The following is a 15,852-nucleotide window of genomic DNA, read 5'->3' as shown; positions in this document are numbered from 1 at the left end:
GCCTACCCTTGCCTTCCCCAGTCTCTTGTTTCCCCCGAGACACCCACCCGTGAGGCCACACAGGCTGACTGCACAGCCTTCACAGTTGGCAAATGAGCTTTCAGAAGGGAAACTCTGTCCTTCACCTGCCAGCTGCTGACGCCTCCACGCCAGTCACTTGTCTCACTCCACCCAGGCCGGTTACCCACTGTCTCACTCTCGCCTCTGTGGCTTTAGGGACAAGCTGGACTAGTGGTTGTGAAGTCTGGCCCAGAATCCAGGGTACTGTGGGTAACCATAGGCATGTCACTTAGATTCCTCTGGCCTCAGTATCCCCTCCTGTAAAACGGGACTAATGATGGTACCCACATCATAGGGGCTTTGTGGGAGGCTTGTGAATTAAGGAACATCAAGTGTTAGTTCAGGGCCTGGTAGGTAGTGAGTGCTTGATATGTGGGGGCTGGAATTACTGTTCTTGTTATGATGTGAAGCTGAGACCAAGCTCTCTTCACACCCTCTGCAGAGTCTGGAATCCACCCAGACTCCCAGGGGACCACAACCAAGATCCGGAGGCCTGTAGGCTGATGGAAGGCCCTGGAGCTGGGACTTGGAACACTCTGCACTAGGCCTGGTGCAGAACAAGAGGGGCAGGGGTAGGGCTCCCTGCAGCCTGTGGCCCTGGGCATGCTGAGCTTAGGGCTATAGGCAGAGCTGGCCACCCCAGGCCACCTATAATTACCTTTTGGCAGAGCTCTGCAGTACTGGGCGGGGTAGCAATTTTCAGATTTTATTTTGATGCCCAGATAGTGCCTTTGGGCAGCCTAGCACCAGTTGCTGCCAGACAGGGACAAAAATTGAGTTCTTCAGGGAGGAGGCCCTTCCAAGGAGGCTGACCTCTGAGTACAGGGTCTAGGGTTCAAGATCCCATGGTCTCCGCCAGGCACGGTAATAATCCCTGTATCCTGTAATCACGCCTGTAATCCCAGCACTTTGGGAGGCCAAGGTGGGCAGATCACCTGAGGTCAGGAGTTTTTGACCAGACTGGCCAACATGGTGAAACTCCATCTCCATTTAAAAATATAAAAATTAGCCGGGTGTGGTGGCACGTGCCTGTGGTTCCAGCTACCCAGGAGGCTGAGGCAGGAGAATTGCTTGAACCCAGAAGGTAGAGGTTGCAGTCAGCTGAGATCACACCACTGCACTCCAGCCTAGGCGACAGAGCGAGACTCTATCTCAAAAAAAAAAAAAAAAAAGAAAGAACGAAAAGATCCCATGCCCATGGTCTCCACAGACACCCCCAACCTTTTTTTTTTTTTTTTTGAGATGGAGTAGTCTCGGCAGGCTGAAGTGCAGTGGCATGATCTTGGGGCTCACTACAACCTCTGCCTCCCAGGTTCAAGCATTTCTCATGCCTCAGCCTCCCGAGTAGCTGGGATTACAGGCATGTGCCACCATGCCCAGCTAATTTTTTGTATTTTTAGTGGAGGCAGGGTTTTACCACGTTTCCAGGCTGGTCTCGAACTCCTGGCCTTAAGTGATCCATCCACCTCAGCCTCCCTAAGTACTGGGATTACAGGCATGAGCCACTGTGCCCGGCCCACAGACTGCCTTTTGCCCAGTCCCTGGGGGCAGGGGCTGCGCCGGGGAGCCTGGGTAGCTGGGAGAGTCAATGGGAAGCAATGCAGGCCCTCTGGGACACGGAGTAGAGCATGCAGGAGGATCCAGGCAGGGAAAGCACAGTGGACTCTTTTCCTTGGTCTCCTCTGCCCTGTCCCCCTTCCCTCCTCCCCTCAGGAGGGAAGGCCTTGGTCTTATGTGGAAAGAGGTTGTCAAAACTTCCGCTGGGGTGGTGTGGAATGAGGGTGTCTCGGGGGCGGATCCTGAGCCTGAGCCATCTCTGGAGGCCACACACTCTTGCCTGCTTGCACCTGGCACCTCCTACCCTGCTGCCCCCACACCATGCCTCTGAAGCATAAGAATGCATGCACATATGTGTCCTTGCACACTCCCCCAACAGCAACCAGGGTGATGATAAAGGAAGTGATGGTAGCTTCCCACCCAAAACTCCCTCATCCTGAAGCAGGGAGAGAAGGAAGTCAGGCTCCAGGTAGGAGAAACAACCCCGTGTGTGCCTGAGTACCTACAGACCCCACGGCCATTAGCATGGCAGGCCTGCCCCATGGTGCTTAATCATGCACTGCTGCTCCCTCTTCTGTTGGACACATTCTTGCCTGCTGCGTCTGACCCCCATGGCAGAGCCCATATTTCTCTGGATCCCATAGAGGCTTCCAGGGCAGGGCCTGACAGTGCTCCTGGGTGCAGGGAGCCCCAGAAGTCCAGGCCAACCCCACGCAGCTTAACTTTCAGCCCTTGCCATATGGAGGCGGGGGGCTGAAGAAGCCAAGAAACATGCAGTCACTAAGGTTGCTGAGTGCTGTCTCTGGGCACGGCGATGTCAACACAGGAAACCTGGTCTTCACTGAGTACCTGCTGTGTACCTGGCCCTCACAGGGTGGGAGTCATGTGTGTGCTGGCAGTGGGGAGTGATCAGGAGGAGAGGACGTGGCACTCAAGGGGTGACCTTGCAGCTAGGGAAGGAACAAAAACATACAGGATCTAAGGCTCAATTGCCAAAAAGGATAGCTCCTGGAAGCCCAGAGACCTGTAGACTCAGGTTTTAGAATTGACAGTGAAGGCAAGGAAGGGTTCAAGGTGGCCCAGAAGCACCCTATACTCACCCCTGAGTAGGCTGGCCAGTGTCCCGGCAGCTCATCATGTAAGGGCTGAGCCAGCCAAGTTTGCAGAGCAAAGGTCAGAAGGGCAAAGATTTATTGGAAAGTCTCCTTGCACTCATACGCATGAGTGCCCTTTCATGTGGGGACATTTTATGCTCCTGGAGCAGACTGCAGTTGGTCTTGGGTACTTCCTTGGGACAGGGAAGCTGGGCATGTGGGCTGGTGGAAGTCTTGGGCTCTGAATTCCCACCCCTACATCGGGCTTGGGCATGGCCAGCACTCTGGTTCCTACCCGATTGGCTCCCGAGACCCAGGAAGCATTCATATGAATCATATAGGTCATGGCTTCATTTTTCCACTCGTTTAAAGGTGCCTGGTGCACTCACACCTGCCTCCAGCCTTTGCTCTTACTGTTTCCTCTGCCTTGAGTGACCTTCCTCCAGATCTTCTCCCCACCAGTTTCTGCCTGGAAAGCCCTCTTTCCAAGCTTCATTTCCCATGATCTTCACCACAAACCCAGGCTTTTGTATGGCACCCAAGGCCACTGTGAGTGTGAATCTTCAACTGGACCCTGGGGCACCTGCCAGCAGTAACCAGTGCCCTGTGAATCCCACCCTGCAGCCTCTCAGCTTTCCCTAGAGTCAGCCTTGGATGCAGCGGGCTCATTACCTTCAAGCCTTTGCTCAGGCTGTTCCTTCTGCCTGGAGTGCTTTCTCTGCCTTCTCTGCCTTCCCACCACTGCCCACTAAGGAATTCCTTCTTGCTCTTCCTGGCCCAGCACCAAGGACACCTTTTTGGTGAAGCCTTCCCTGGTTTGTTGGCCCTCGCACAGAAATTTTTTTTTTTAGGCGGAGTCTCGCTCTTTCACCCAGGCTGGAATGCAGTGGCATGATATTGGCTCACTGCAACCTCTGCCTCCTGGGCTCTAGCGATTCTCGTGCCTCAGCCTCCCGAGTAGCTGAGATTACAGGCATGTGGCACCACGCCCAGCTAATTTTTTGTATTTAGTAGAGGTGGGGTTCCATCATGTTGGCCGGGCTGATCTCTGACTCCTGACCTCGAATGATCTGCCCTCTTCGGCCTCCCAAAGTGCTGGGAATACAGGCGTGAGCCACCGCTTGAAGCCATGCCTTAGATTTTATACAGAGGGCTTGAGGCATGCAAGCTTTCCTGTCCTACCCTAAAATACACCGTGAGGATAACAAATTAAATCATAATAACAAAGCTGGCAATAATCCACTGAGCACTCGCTCTGATCCAGGCATGGTGCTAGGCCCTCCTCTTGTCTACTCTCTATGAGCCTCTGTTAGCAGTGAGTGGAAGCCAGAGAGGGAAGGTGATGTGCCCAGGGTCACATACCTGAGTGGCTGACCTCCCTGCCAGAAGACCAGCCCCCAGTAGCCCCAGGACACTCCTGACCTTGGCCACCACTTTCAACACCTCCAGTAAGAATAGGCCCTTTAACTCATGCATTCTGACTCCCTCAGCAGACTCAGGCTCAGGGGCTTGGGCTGCCCCTCAGGCATGAGGAGAGGAAGAGGGGACCCTGGAGGGCAGTCACACAGGCATGCAACAGCAGGGAGGCTCCAGCCCAGAACCTCTGTGGCAGAGGAAAACAGATACTTGTGGGACTCTCTCCCTTCCTCTGGTGGGCCATGGGCCGAAGTCCAGGCCACCATCTGGTCCCCCGCAAGCAGATCTTGCAGAATGTCCGCCCCTGCTCCAGTTTCCTGAGACGTTGTCCTGGCCATGTCCCTGTCAGAACTGACTACCAGGCAGCAGAGCTGACTCCAGGGCAGCATCCATCTTCGACTAGGGAAGGGGCTGAGACCCTCCGCAGGACATGTGAACACACCAGGTCTTGGACTCCTGCCTCAGTGCCCTGCAACAACCTGTGTAGCCTTGGGCCGGGCTTCACCTGAGCCTCAGTTTCCTCATCTCTGGGATGGATGAGAATCCCTGCTTTACCCCAGGTGTAGGCAATTAGACAGCAATGAGGTGGCTGCCCACTCCTGTCCATCCTCCCATCAGACCCTGTGCTCAACCGGCAAGGAAGCCAGGCATCTTCTTCCTCCTCTCCCTTGCTCCATCAGTCAGTCCACGTGACCACTGACCGTTGGGTCTTTCATCATCCGCCCATCGTGTTTCAGAGAAGCTGAGCCACCTGCCTGAGGTCACACAGTTAGAGTGGGCTGAGACAGGAGGAGAAGCCTGCAGCCTGGGCACACCTGCCTCTGAAGCCACCAGGTTTTCGTCCTGACCTTCGTCCAGCCTCGCACAGACGTGGGGCCTGACCCTGCCACCTGGCCTTGGGCTCGCCTCTCTGAGCCTTGACTTCCTCACCTGTAAACTGGGGTTGCTCTTACTCTGCAGGTTGTCCTGATAGGCGGGTTTTTAATCACTCAGCCTCTTCCTGGTAGCAGGGACAAATTAGTATCTACTGTCCCATCACCTTTTCTGGGTAGCTGCAGCCACAGAGACCGAGAGGGGCAAGGCCCTGCCAGGATCCTGCAGCCAGTCAGAGTCATGGTTGAGCAGGCCTCTACCTGCGGCTCCAGCGGCTCCTCAGGCTCACTGGCATTGTATGTGTCCACTGAGCGCCCGTGGAAGCCTCAGTGTTGCCACAACTCACTACCTGGACACAAATTCACTCACTAACGTTTGCCCAGGCCTACCCTAGCCTGGTAGGCACTTCAGCGCTTAGCCTTCTTCCAGAAGCTTCACCCTACACCCACCTGGGCCCCCCGTCAGACAAGACCCGGGAAGCTGGCCTGCCTCTCAGCTTCTAGGGTTCCCTCAAAGCTGGGGATAGACAGGAGACCTGGATCAGTGATGGTGTGGGGTCGAGGCAATTCAGGGGAGGCAGATTTGGGGGACAGTCAGTGGTACCAGCTCCCACGTGAAGGACAGGGCGGTAGGAGGCATCCTGATGCCCCCGGTCATCCCCTGCCCTCACTTCCTCCTGGTCACCCTATTCTCTCTTCCTCAGTGAACTGGGAGATGAAATGGAGCATCAGACTGTGGCTTGGCAGCCGCACATGGATGGGTGGGGAGGCAGAGGGAGGAAGGAGGTCTGGGATTGTGTTGTGGGATGAAAGGCACATATTGCCGTCATGTCTGAGCACTACCTAACCTGGCTTAAGAGGTTAGCCAGGGAGGCTTCCTGGAGGAGGAGGTAACTAAGCTAGAATCTACCAAAAGACTGAGAGGAATTAGCTAGGCATGGTGGGCTAAGCAGAGGGAAGGGCATGGGCAAAGGCCCAGGGGTGAGAAGTTGAAGGATGTTGTCTGGTAGGAACTGGAAGACATTCCTATTCCTGGAGCTCTGGGCTGGCAGGCGGACAGGAGGCAGAGGCTAAGTCACACTGGGCCAGGTGGCCACAGTAGAAGTTTGACCTTTATTCCGGGAGACCCATGGTCAGCCTCAGGGCTGGGGAGTGAGTAGTCCTTGACACTTTAGGAGGATTGTGTGGCTGCTGTGAAGGAAAAGAATTGCTGGAGGTGGGGAGGTGGTATTCTGAACAGAGGAGACCATCACAGATGGCCAGACAAGAGACACTGGTAGCCCAGGCCAAGGGATGGCCTGGGGACAAACAAATGAATTCAGAAGTCAGGATGGGGAGTGTGAGGCACCAAGGGGAGAGAGATCTGTGCAAGGTTCTGCAGTGAACTGGGGCCTGGCTGGGGTGCAGAACATCGTGTGTGCAGAAGGTTGATAGTGGGTCCAGGACAGAAGGCTGCCCAGCGCAGGCCCACTGGGATCCCGCCCAGGTGCTGGGAATCCTTTCCTCTCTCACCGTGTCTCGGAGAAAGGCTTCAGCCCGAGGGAAGAAAGTTCATTTTTTCTTCCTTTGCACCGTGGCTATGCTGTGCACACCCACAGAGCACACCCACGGAGGCTGTGGTTCCGCTGCTGCCTGCCTTCTCCAGAGTCTGGGGAGTGGGGGAAGCTTCCTTGGGGCCTTCTCCTCCGGATTCCAGTGGCTTGGTGTGGGTGGGGTGGGAGGAGGGTGCTTGAGGAACAGGAGGGAAGACTTGGCATTTCCATTACCCCCCTTCCCTCCAAGCATCCCCTACCACTGACACACATACACGTCAGCTGGCACCTAGGAGCACACACCTGAACCCAAAGTCAGATTCCACAGAGCATTCCCGCCACAGCCCCTACAGCCCAGCACTCAAACCCACTGGCACTTCCCCTAAATCTCCCCATGCAGCCCTCCAGCTCTCCCTCCAGAGAGGTACCCTAGGGTTGGAGCAGCCCACACACCAGGGAGCCACCCTTCCCCTACAGCAGACAGACCAGCAGGTCTTCTCCAGCAACATGAGGGTGCTAGGACAGATGTCAGCATGAACTTCCCAGATATCCAGGTTGTAAAACATGAGGGCAAGTTGAAATTCTAGTTCATCATTTTCACAAGGCCCCCCAGCAGGGTCCCAGACCTCTTCCACACCTGGAGACCCCTGTGATCCTAGGCCTGGTACCTGAAGCTGAGGCCTCAGTTCCAGTGCCCACCCTGGCACAACTATTAGTAAACGTCAGAAGCTGGCAGGAATCCCCACTCCCCTGGCCTAGAGTGGAGGTGTAAGAGGCCCCGCATGGGACCCACCTGAGGACTTAGATTCAGTACCCCAGCCCTTGACCCAAATTCCACCGCTCACTCAGAAATCCCAGCCTTCTCCCTGCCCCCTACTGCCCTGGGATGCCTGCCCAGTACCCACGGGCCCTGCGGGGCTGCCCTGGGAACTGGCTGTGTTTCTGGCCCCAAGGCCTCACCATTACTGCTGCCCAGGACTGCCCAGTGGCCTGGCCGCCTGCCTAGCCACCGTGGCCAAGATGGCCACAGCCTGTGCCCACAGAAGCCTGCAGGCAGAGGCAGGGCCCAGGCATGTGAAGGTGGTGGGGTGGGCAGAGCCTGAGGGAGAGACTCATCTCCCTGGGGAGGCTCCTCCCCTGCCAATTTCTGCCTCTGCCCACTGCAGGCTGCTGGGCATCGGGGGAGGAGCTCCCCTGGCATGTCTCTGCCAGGGGAGCTCATGGTCTGGGGGAGATGGACATGAACAGCCCAGCTGCCTCTTTCTAGTACTGGGCACAGAAATGGGCACTCTGCTTCCAACATTTTAATTTATCTTCAGAGCAGCCCCAAGGGCTGGAGATTTTACAGATGAAGAAACTGAGGCTGAGAGAGGGCTGGCACTTGCTCCAGGTCACACAGCCAGTCAGCATGGGGGCTGCATGCTAGTTCTTCCCACTCTGAAGCCTCTGCCCTAGACAGTGTGGAGTTGGGGGGCTTACAGGAAGCAGAGGATGCCTCTGGTTAGGGGCAGGGATCTGGGAGCCTCCCTGGAGGAGGACAGTTTGCAGGAGGACCATTTGCATGGGACCTCATCAAATGGCTAGAGCTTAATGGAAAGGCATTCCAAGGCAAAGCACAACCTGAGCAGAGGCTTGGTGGGGAGGCTTCGATGGACAGTGGCGGGGGGGGAGCGTAGGCGGGTGGCAGAAGTGCCCTCATGCCCAGGGCCTCTCATATCACTGGAGGACCTGGGGTGGAGGGTGCTGGCTGCTCAGGCTCTGCCGGTCCAACTGGCCCAACCACTTCTCTCTGGCACTGCCCACTGTCCCTGCTCACAGTTCTGCCAAGAGTTGTTGGCAAACCCTGGGTGAAGTCTGGGTCAGGGGCCTAGGATTCCCCCAATCCCTGTCCCAGGGCAAGGATTAGGGAGTCCTGAGCCCCAGGCTGCTCTGCTCAGTCTCGGAAGGCTTCACAGCAACCCCCTTCACAAAGCCTGCCCGATTGTGTCCTCAATAGACAATTTGTAGCATGCAATGACAGTATGGAGGGCAGGTCTGTCTGGGGAGATGAAATGACCTGTGCGATTACGGGAGATTCCTACTTTCCTCGGTAAACTTGTCTCTGTCTTCCTTGCTTTAATAGAAATGTATTACTTTTTATTTATTTATTTATTTATTTTTATCAGAACAACCAATGTGTGTGGCTACTTTTCTAGGTTTCGGTGACTCTACCTCTTCACCTCTCATCCCATATCCAGCCCCCAGTCCTCAAGGTCTTCTCAGAGGTTCCCACTAGGAGGCCGGCTGCAGTGCACTCACACCTAGGACCTCAGTTGCTCTATCGAGGGAATGGGCGAGCTCAGGTCTTCCTGACTTTCCTGGAGAACAAAGACGGTGAGGAGGCGAAGGCGCCTCCCGGCGTCTGGAGCCAGGTGGCTGCCGGACCCGGGAATAGAGCCGGGTGTTTTATAGCGGGGCTTGCGTCACGCGGCTGGGAGGGCGTCTCCGCCCCCGGCTCCGAAAGGCTTCCCTGGGGCGGGGCGGGCACGGGGAGGGTGGGGCCTGGGGGACTTCTCTGTGTGCACGGGAGTCGCGCCGACCGGCGTGTGCGTGGCTGTGCGGTGGGTTTGGAGGTGTGTGCACGGCGCGGGGGACCCTGCTGTGCCTGCAGTCAGTCCTTCCCAGCCTGCCCACCTCGCGCGGCCGCCTTTCAGCTCAGGGCCACCCCCGACACTGTTTCCCATGGGCCAAGCTGGGTTTGGTGAGCTGTCCTCTGAGGATGTGGGGGATGGGAGGATGAGAGGTGGGGGCGGGGAGCTGAGGCACCCTTAGGCCAGGGAGCGAAAGGAAAGGCAGGTGAGGCTCATAGCCCTCCCTGCCCTGCTAAGCCCCATGAGCCTCCCAGTAGGGACCCGGTAGATTAGAGCTAAATGGGTGCCGGGGATGGGGGCGGTGGAGGAGAGCTGGGAGGTCCCCTGGACTCCGTGCGAGGGGATAGCTCTTGCTGATGACTGTCCCAACACCAGTGCCCCTTCTCCCCACCTACACACATATTTGGGGGCAGGAGCAGAGGAGCCAGGAAGGGGGACTCAGGCTGGCAGGGGCTGTGCCATGGTCAGTGCAGAGAAGGGACAGTCCAGGGTACACACCCCTGGGAGAGCCACAGGAAAGCCCTGTGTTCTGCACTCCCAGGACGCACCTTCCCCTTGTCTACCCCCAAGTATGTCTCAGGTTTCACCCAAACACAAATGTGTTGAGGAAGGAACATGGAGGCAATTAGCCCAGCCTCACCAACTTTCTGCCTGGCAGGTAACACCAACATGGGATGAACTTGAACTCTTCCATCCTCTCAGCCTCAGGAGGTCGATCTTACCAAGCACCACTCTGCAGATGAGGAAGCTGTGGCACATTTAAGTTGCAGTGCAGGGCAGAGCCAGGATGTGAACCAGCCCCTGGCCTGGCACTTCCCTGCTGTGCAGCACTACCCACAAAGCCACTGTCCCCCTCAGCCTGTCCTTGCTTGTCCTTAACCTAGTGCCTGAGGCTGACACTCCTGTTGATGACAGTCTTGGTGGCCGGAGGCATGGGCATGTCCCAAGTGTCCTTCCTACTACACTGTCGCCAGTGGGAACCTCCCAGGCTCTGCTGGCCCCAGCAATTGCCCAGGTACACTGTCGCTGTTGACTGTGTCTCCTGCTCCAGAAACACAAGCCCACTCTCTCGGCCAGGCCAGTGCTCTGGGTGTGATGGGGATTGCCATGGCAACCAAAGCTTCAGGGACAAGGATGGTGACACAGAGAGACAGAAACAGAGAGAAGGTGCAAAAGGCAGAAACGCCAGGACAAGGACCAACTCTTGGCAGGGATCAAGTGAGGGACCCCATTTGCCTTCAGCTGTGTGGGCCTCAGGGACAGAGGGAGGCCTTTTCCAGGTTGCTTGGCCGAGTCTTGGACTTCAGGAGTGGAGGAGTCTGGAGGCCTCCCAGGGTTGATGGCCTTTGGTGGAGGCAGAGGTGGCAGGGGTCAAGCTGCTTCTCCTCTGGATAAATCCTCCAGGAGGCCCACAGAGGGAACAGCCCTGGGTGGATGCTGTGGGTGGGAGTCTGGAAGCTGCCTGGCACCACCCCTAGCCCATCTCCTTGGCTGCAAACCTGGAGGAGGAGGAAAGTATCACCTCTAGGCAGCTGCTATGAGTCTAGCCGTGCTCAGGGATTTACGCCCCATGTCAGGAGAGGCCATTGAAGCCTCTTTCAAGGCTGACAGCCTGTGACTTGGCACATGACCTTGCCAAGTCACAGGCTGTAACCCTGGGCAATGTGTCTAGCCTGGCCGAGGCTCTGTATATATCATCTCATTTAACTCTTATCATCTCATTCAACTCCTGACATGAGTCTGTCATCAGCGCTTTTCATAGGTGAGAACTCTGAAGCTGGGAGAGGCATGGTCACCTACTCAGGGACATACAGTTAGCATGTGACGCAGCCAAGGTTTGCTCTCAGGCTTCAGCAGGCCCTTCTCGTTGATGCAAGGCAGATTATGGGGACACAGATACCAGCTCATCTGGACCCTGCCCTGGCCCACCGGTGTGGCACCCAGAAGCAGCTCCAAGATGCAGGGTGGTTCTAGTCAAGCTTGGCCTGGATTCTCTGGATCTCATGCAAACCTGTTCTCCCTGGAACCCTTGGACCTAAGGCCTGGAGGGAAGCCCACCTTCATCCCTTCTCTGCCCTCGCCACAGCATAGCTAGCACAGCCTTAGCCCCTCTGCCCCTCTCTGAGTACATCGCACTTCCCCCTTCTCCAGAGGAGAAAGATTGGCTGAAGCCAGTGTATGCTTGCAGCCCCTGAGCTCACAAGTCTGCATATCCTGAGGATCAGGAAAGTGCTTCCTGTTGTCTAATGTAAATCTTGTTCCTGTAACACCAGTATATGTCAAAGCACTGATTCTCAACAAGGGGTAATTTTGCCCTGCAGCGGACATTTGGCAATGTTTGGAGACATTTTTGTCTGTCACAAGTTAAAGCAGGGAGGTACTACTGGCATCCAGTAGGCAGAGGCCAGGGATGCTGCTAAACATCCTTACAGTGCACAGGGCAGCCCCCACAGCAAAGAATCATCTGTCCCAGAGGTCAGTGGTGTTGAAATTGAGATCCCTGAGGTAAACTATGGGCTTTGGAGCCAGACAGACCTCGGTCTGAATCTGCCTCTGCCACTGACTAACTGTGTACTCTGGGGCAAGTCGCTTCTCCTTTCTCTGAGTCTCAGTTTGCTCATTACCAAAACTGGCACGAACAGCAGCCCTCACCTCTTGAGAACTGTTCAGACTGCCCACATCCAGCACCCAGCACACAGCCTGGTGCTGGGTAGCCCCTATCAGCGATAGCCATGATTATTCATTTCCTTCTTCCATGGTGAACCACACGGAGTGGGAACAAAGGTCTGGTGGCTGGACCTGGAGCTCCTCAAGGGTCAGTCCTCCCTCTGGCTGCAGTCCCTGGCACAGGGTGGGCCTATTGTTTATGTTGAGGGAGAGGCTGGGTTGGCTTACTGTGGACCTGAAGGAGAAGCCAGAAGGAAACCCGATCCCAAGTGGGCAAAGGTCACTTGAGGCTCACCTTGTGCACCCTTTCCTCCAGTCCAACCCCAGGGAAGCCATGGGGCATGATGGGTGGGGTGGGATGGGATCAGGACACAGAACATGCTAATGAATATGGTCCTTCGCTCAGGGAAGTGCTGGGCATTACAACTGGGCATCAGGGAGGAGGGACATTTGAATGGATACAACCAGGGCAGGTAGAGGTTTGGGGGTGGGGTGGGAAATGGCATTCAGGCCCAGAGAACAGCATGCTCAAGGCCTGGGTGTGAAGAGAAAATGTCTTTCCCAAAGGACAGTCCTTGAACCCACCTGGTCTGGCCTTTTCTCCCCATCCATCTTCCGCAATCTCAACCCAGAGTCTTCCCACCTGAACAATGTGGCAGCCCTTCTGTCCCCCATCCAGCCTCTCCTCTGCCCTGCTGTCCCTCTGCCCCATCTATCCCGCAGGAGCCCCCTTGAGCCTGTCGTCCTGCCTGGTTGTAATAGCTTTCACCACCTTCTCATTGCTCCGTGAGAAGACCAAAGTCCAATGGCCTGTCTCTGTCACAAGCCCCTTTCTCAGCTCAGGCCACCTCAGGGATTGTCCCCCACTTCCATCCCTTGTGTCTCAGCTGGGAAGAGCTGTCTAGACTTTCCCTATCCCTTCTAGGTGGTTCCCCAGGACCTGGAACCTTCTTTTTTGTCTCCTGGGAAGTGATATTTCTTTGGATGAGTATAAGGCTAATGTCTTGGTTTTCTGAGCTCTGCGGACAGGGGAATGAACTCCCTAGAACCCCAACTGGTCCCTAGACTTTGAGCCTAGGGGACACTCGGTGAATAGATGAATGAGTGAATGAATGAATGAATGAATGAATGAGTTATGGCTGACAACCAAGTTCCACGTCTGGAAAGGAGGCTCAGGCGCCTGCCAGGAGCAATAGAGACGTCTCGAAGGTGGGGGCAGGAAAGCAGAAGACTGCCAATCGGGGTAGGGGCAACTGCCAGTCGGGGTAGGGGCAGCTCCCAGAACCGCCTGAGGAGCAGTGCAGCGCCCGACCAGCGAGAACCTCCGACCCTGGAGACTAACCAGCTCAGTCTTTGGGGCAGAGCCGGGACAGCGGGCTTGGCGGCGGGCACCGAGCCCGGCCGCGTCCGAGCTCCAGCCAACAGGAAGAGCAGGAGTGGGGCCAGGAGAGGCGGGCCAGCTGGCCAGTGGGGAGTCCCGGGCGTGGGTGTGGGGAGCGGGGGAACCCCCGCCGGCCCCTCCCAGGTCCCAGCGGGCGGGGGGCGCCTCCCCACCGGGCCTCAGGGTCCTCTTCTGTAAAATGGGCCCCTTCTGATGGCTGGCTGCGCGCTAATGGCGGGAGGATGCGAAGCAGGCCAGGGAGGGCAGAGGGGCCGGGAGACTCGGTGTCCCGCGCAGACAGAGGCGGAGGGACGCTGTCCCCGGTTGCAGCTGGCGGGGCGGGGCCTGGCGGGGACGGGGCCTGACGGGGGCGGGGCTGGCGGCACCTGGGTGAGGTCGCTCGGCCCCGCCCCCTCGCACTTCCGTGTGCCGAGGCGCCGGAGCCCTAGGCGGCTGCAGCCCAGATTCCCGGAGCGACCCCCGGCGCCCGCTCGCCGCGCCGAGGCCCGGGCCACACCTCACTGGCCGCTGGGCCCATCCCAGTCAGCCCCGCGCCGAACCCCGTCCGCGCGCCGGGGAGCAGCGCCTCCGCCGCTGCCGCCGCGACCCTTGGCGCCTGCCCCTGCACCGGGAGGTAAGTGAGGGCCGGGTCCGGGCGCGGGATCGGGGCTACCCCGAGGGCGCGGCGCCTTTCCTTCCCCCTTCCCGCCCCAGTTCCCGTTTCCGAAACTGAGAAACTGAGCCGCGGTCAGCGAAAGTCCCGCCGCGCCGAGACCTGCCGGTGACTCCGTCCCCCTGTCCGTCTGTCTGTCCCTCCGCTAGACATTGGGGGCTGAGGTCCTTCTGTCTGCCCGCTCCCGGCCCCTCCACCCGCCCGTGTGTCTCCCGCTCCTCCGAGGGGCCCGTCCGTCCCTCCCGACTCTCTCCCGGGCCCTGTGTCCGTCCGTCTGTCGCCACCCACTCTGTGTTCTCCCCCTGCGCGCCTCTCCGAGACCCGATCCTTCCGTCTCTCGCCACCCGATCCGTCCGTCCCTTGCCCTCCGCGTGCTCCATCGCCCCACCCCAACCCTACCCCCGCCCGCCGCCCCCTTGATCCCGTCCTCCCGGAGCCGCGCCCCCGGCCCACGCTCGCCGCCCCCTGCCGGTCCAGCCGCCTCTCCGCTCTACCGCGGGGCCCAGGCCAGGCCGCCTGCCGGGCCTCGCCTCCCGCCCCTGGGTCCCTGGAGGCCCGACCCGCGCGGCGCCTCCTCCTCGCTGTCTCTTCTTTCAGTCTCAAGAGTCTTTCTCGGTCCCTTCATCCGTCTCTGGGCTGGGCGTGGCTCCAGTCTCCACCATCGCCCTTCCCACCCCACCCCTCCGCCCCTCTGAGACCCCTCCCAGGGTGGCCCCTGCCCGGTGCGGTCTGTACTCGCCCCCAACCCAGATGCCACTCCCGTTGTGGGGGCTCCGCCAGGTGAGGGGAGGAGGTTGGGGGGGGTCCTCCTGGCTGGTGATGGAGAGGCAGAAGGAAAGCACCATCGGAACTGCTCCCACTTCCCCAATTCCCTCTCTCTTGGGGCAGGGGAGAGCCCCACCGAGCCCCGCCTTAAACCTGGTCAGAAGGATCTGCTGTGAGTGGGCGGGGGGGTCCCCTTCTCTGACGCCTACCCTGTATGCTTGGACGCTGTCTTCTTGTGCTAAGTCACTGGTATCTGGGTGTGTGGGTATGTTGTGTGTCTGTGTCAGCTTCTGTGCTGTCACTGTGGGACTTGCCTGTGCATGTGTGTCCTTTTTCGCATGTGTGACTTGCTTGTGTGTATGTGTGTATGTCTGTTTGTGTCCTGAGGCTCTGTGTGTGTCTTTTGCAACTGTGTGTACCATTCTTGGTGTGTTTGTTGTCACCAGACTCTTGTGTGTTGTGTGTCCTTGCCTGCTAGTGTGTGTGTCCCTGTGTGTCTGGAAGCTTCAGTGTTGCACACTGGGTATATCATGGTGACCAACTGGCCATGAGTACGTTAGATCTGTTAATTGTGGAAGCCCTTGGTGTTGGGTGCCTACCCACCAGGCTCATGTGTGAGTGTATCTGTATAAGTGTGTGTATGTGTGTGTACTCACGTGTGGCTCTCCCTCTGCCACTGAGCTTCTGTGACCAGGCTCACCTGGTCACTAAGGGAGGGGACTGATCCTTGGGGTTTCCTCGTTCCTGCTGTGGAGTGAGCTGGGGCGTGGTGAGCAGGCCAGCAGAGGGAGGCTGTATGGTGCATGTGTGATGTGTGTGGTTGTGTGTGTGCGTGCGTGTGTGAGACAGGGAGGTGTGAGGTGTCTGGGCAGCTGTACCTGGCTGATGGGTGGTGTGAGGGCTATGTGATGGGACAGTGCTGGGGTAAGCCTGGCAGTGTGTGGCCACGGTAGGAGTGTGTGACTGGTGGGACACAGTCTATGAAACTGCCGGTGTATGCTTGGGGAATGACTGTGACTGTGGGGAACCGAGAGTGCCTGGGCGTGGGTGTTAGCGGCAGGAGGGGGTGTGACAAGGTGTGTGGTGACAGTGCTGGGAAGGAAGGTGAGAGCCCAGTGTGGGGGTGTGTGTGAGTGTGTGGGAGACCATGAGGATGTGGGTGTGCACATGGAGAGGGCTAGAGGGCAAGTCTTGGGGTTTGTAGT

General features: G+C 57.8%; 1 protein-coding gene across 2 annotated transcripts in view; it reads left to right on the top strand.

Annotated features, from left to right (window-relative positions):
- The first annotated feature begins 13,663 nt into the window (after positions 1 to 13,663).
- The window catches only part of PRKCD (protein kinase C delta), a 30,909-nt gene continuing 28,720 nt past the window's right edge, over positions 13,664 to 15,852 (top strand). The window contains exon 1 of one of the 2 annotated variants that reach the window (XM_032161284.2): positions 13,664 to 13,843. The gene's annotated coding sequence lies outside the window, so the exon portion shown is untranslated. The remainder of the gene's footprint in view (positions 13,844 to 15,852) is intronic. The other variant, XM_032161283.2, reaches the window with a different exon arrangement.

The sequence above is a fragment of the Hylobates moloch genome, unplaced genomic scaffold (genome assembly GCF_009828535.3).
Source record: "Hylobates moloch isolate HMO894 unplaced genomic scaffold, HMol_V3 SCAFFOLD_8, whole genome shotgun sequence".
NCBI classification, from domain to species: Eukaryota; Metazoa; Chordata; class Mammalia; order Primates; family Hylobatidae; genus Hylobates; species Hylobates moloch.
Note: the sequence above shows the minus strand (reverse complement) of the source record. Positions and strands in the feature narration are given on the sequence as shown.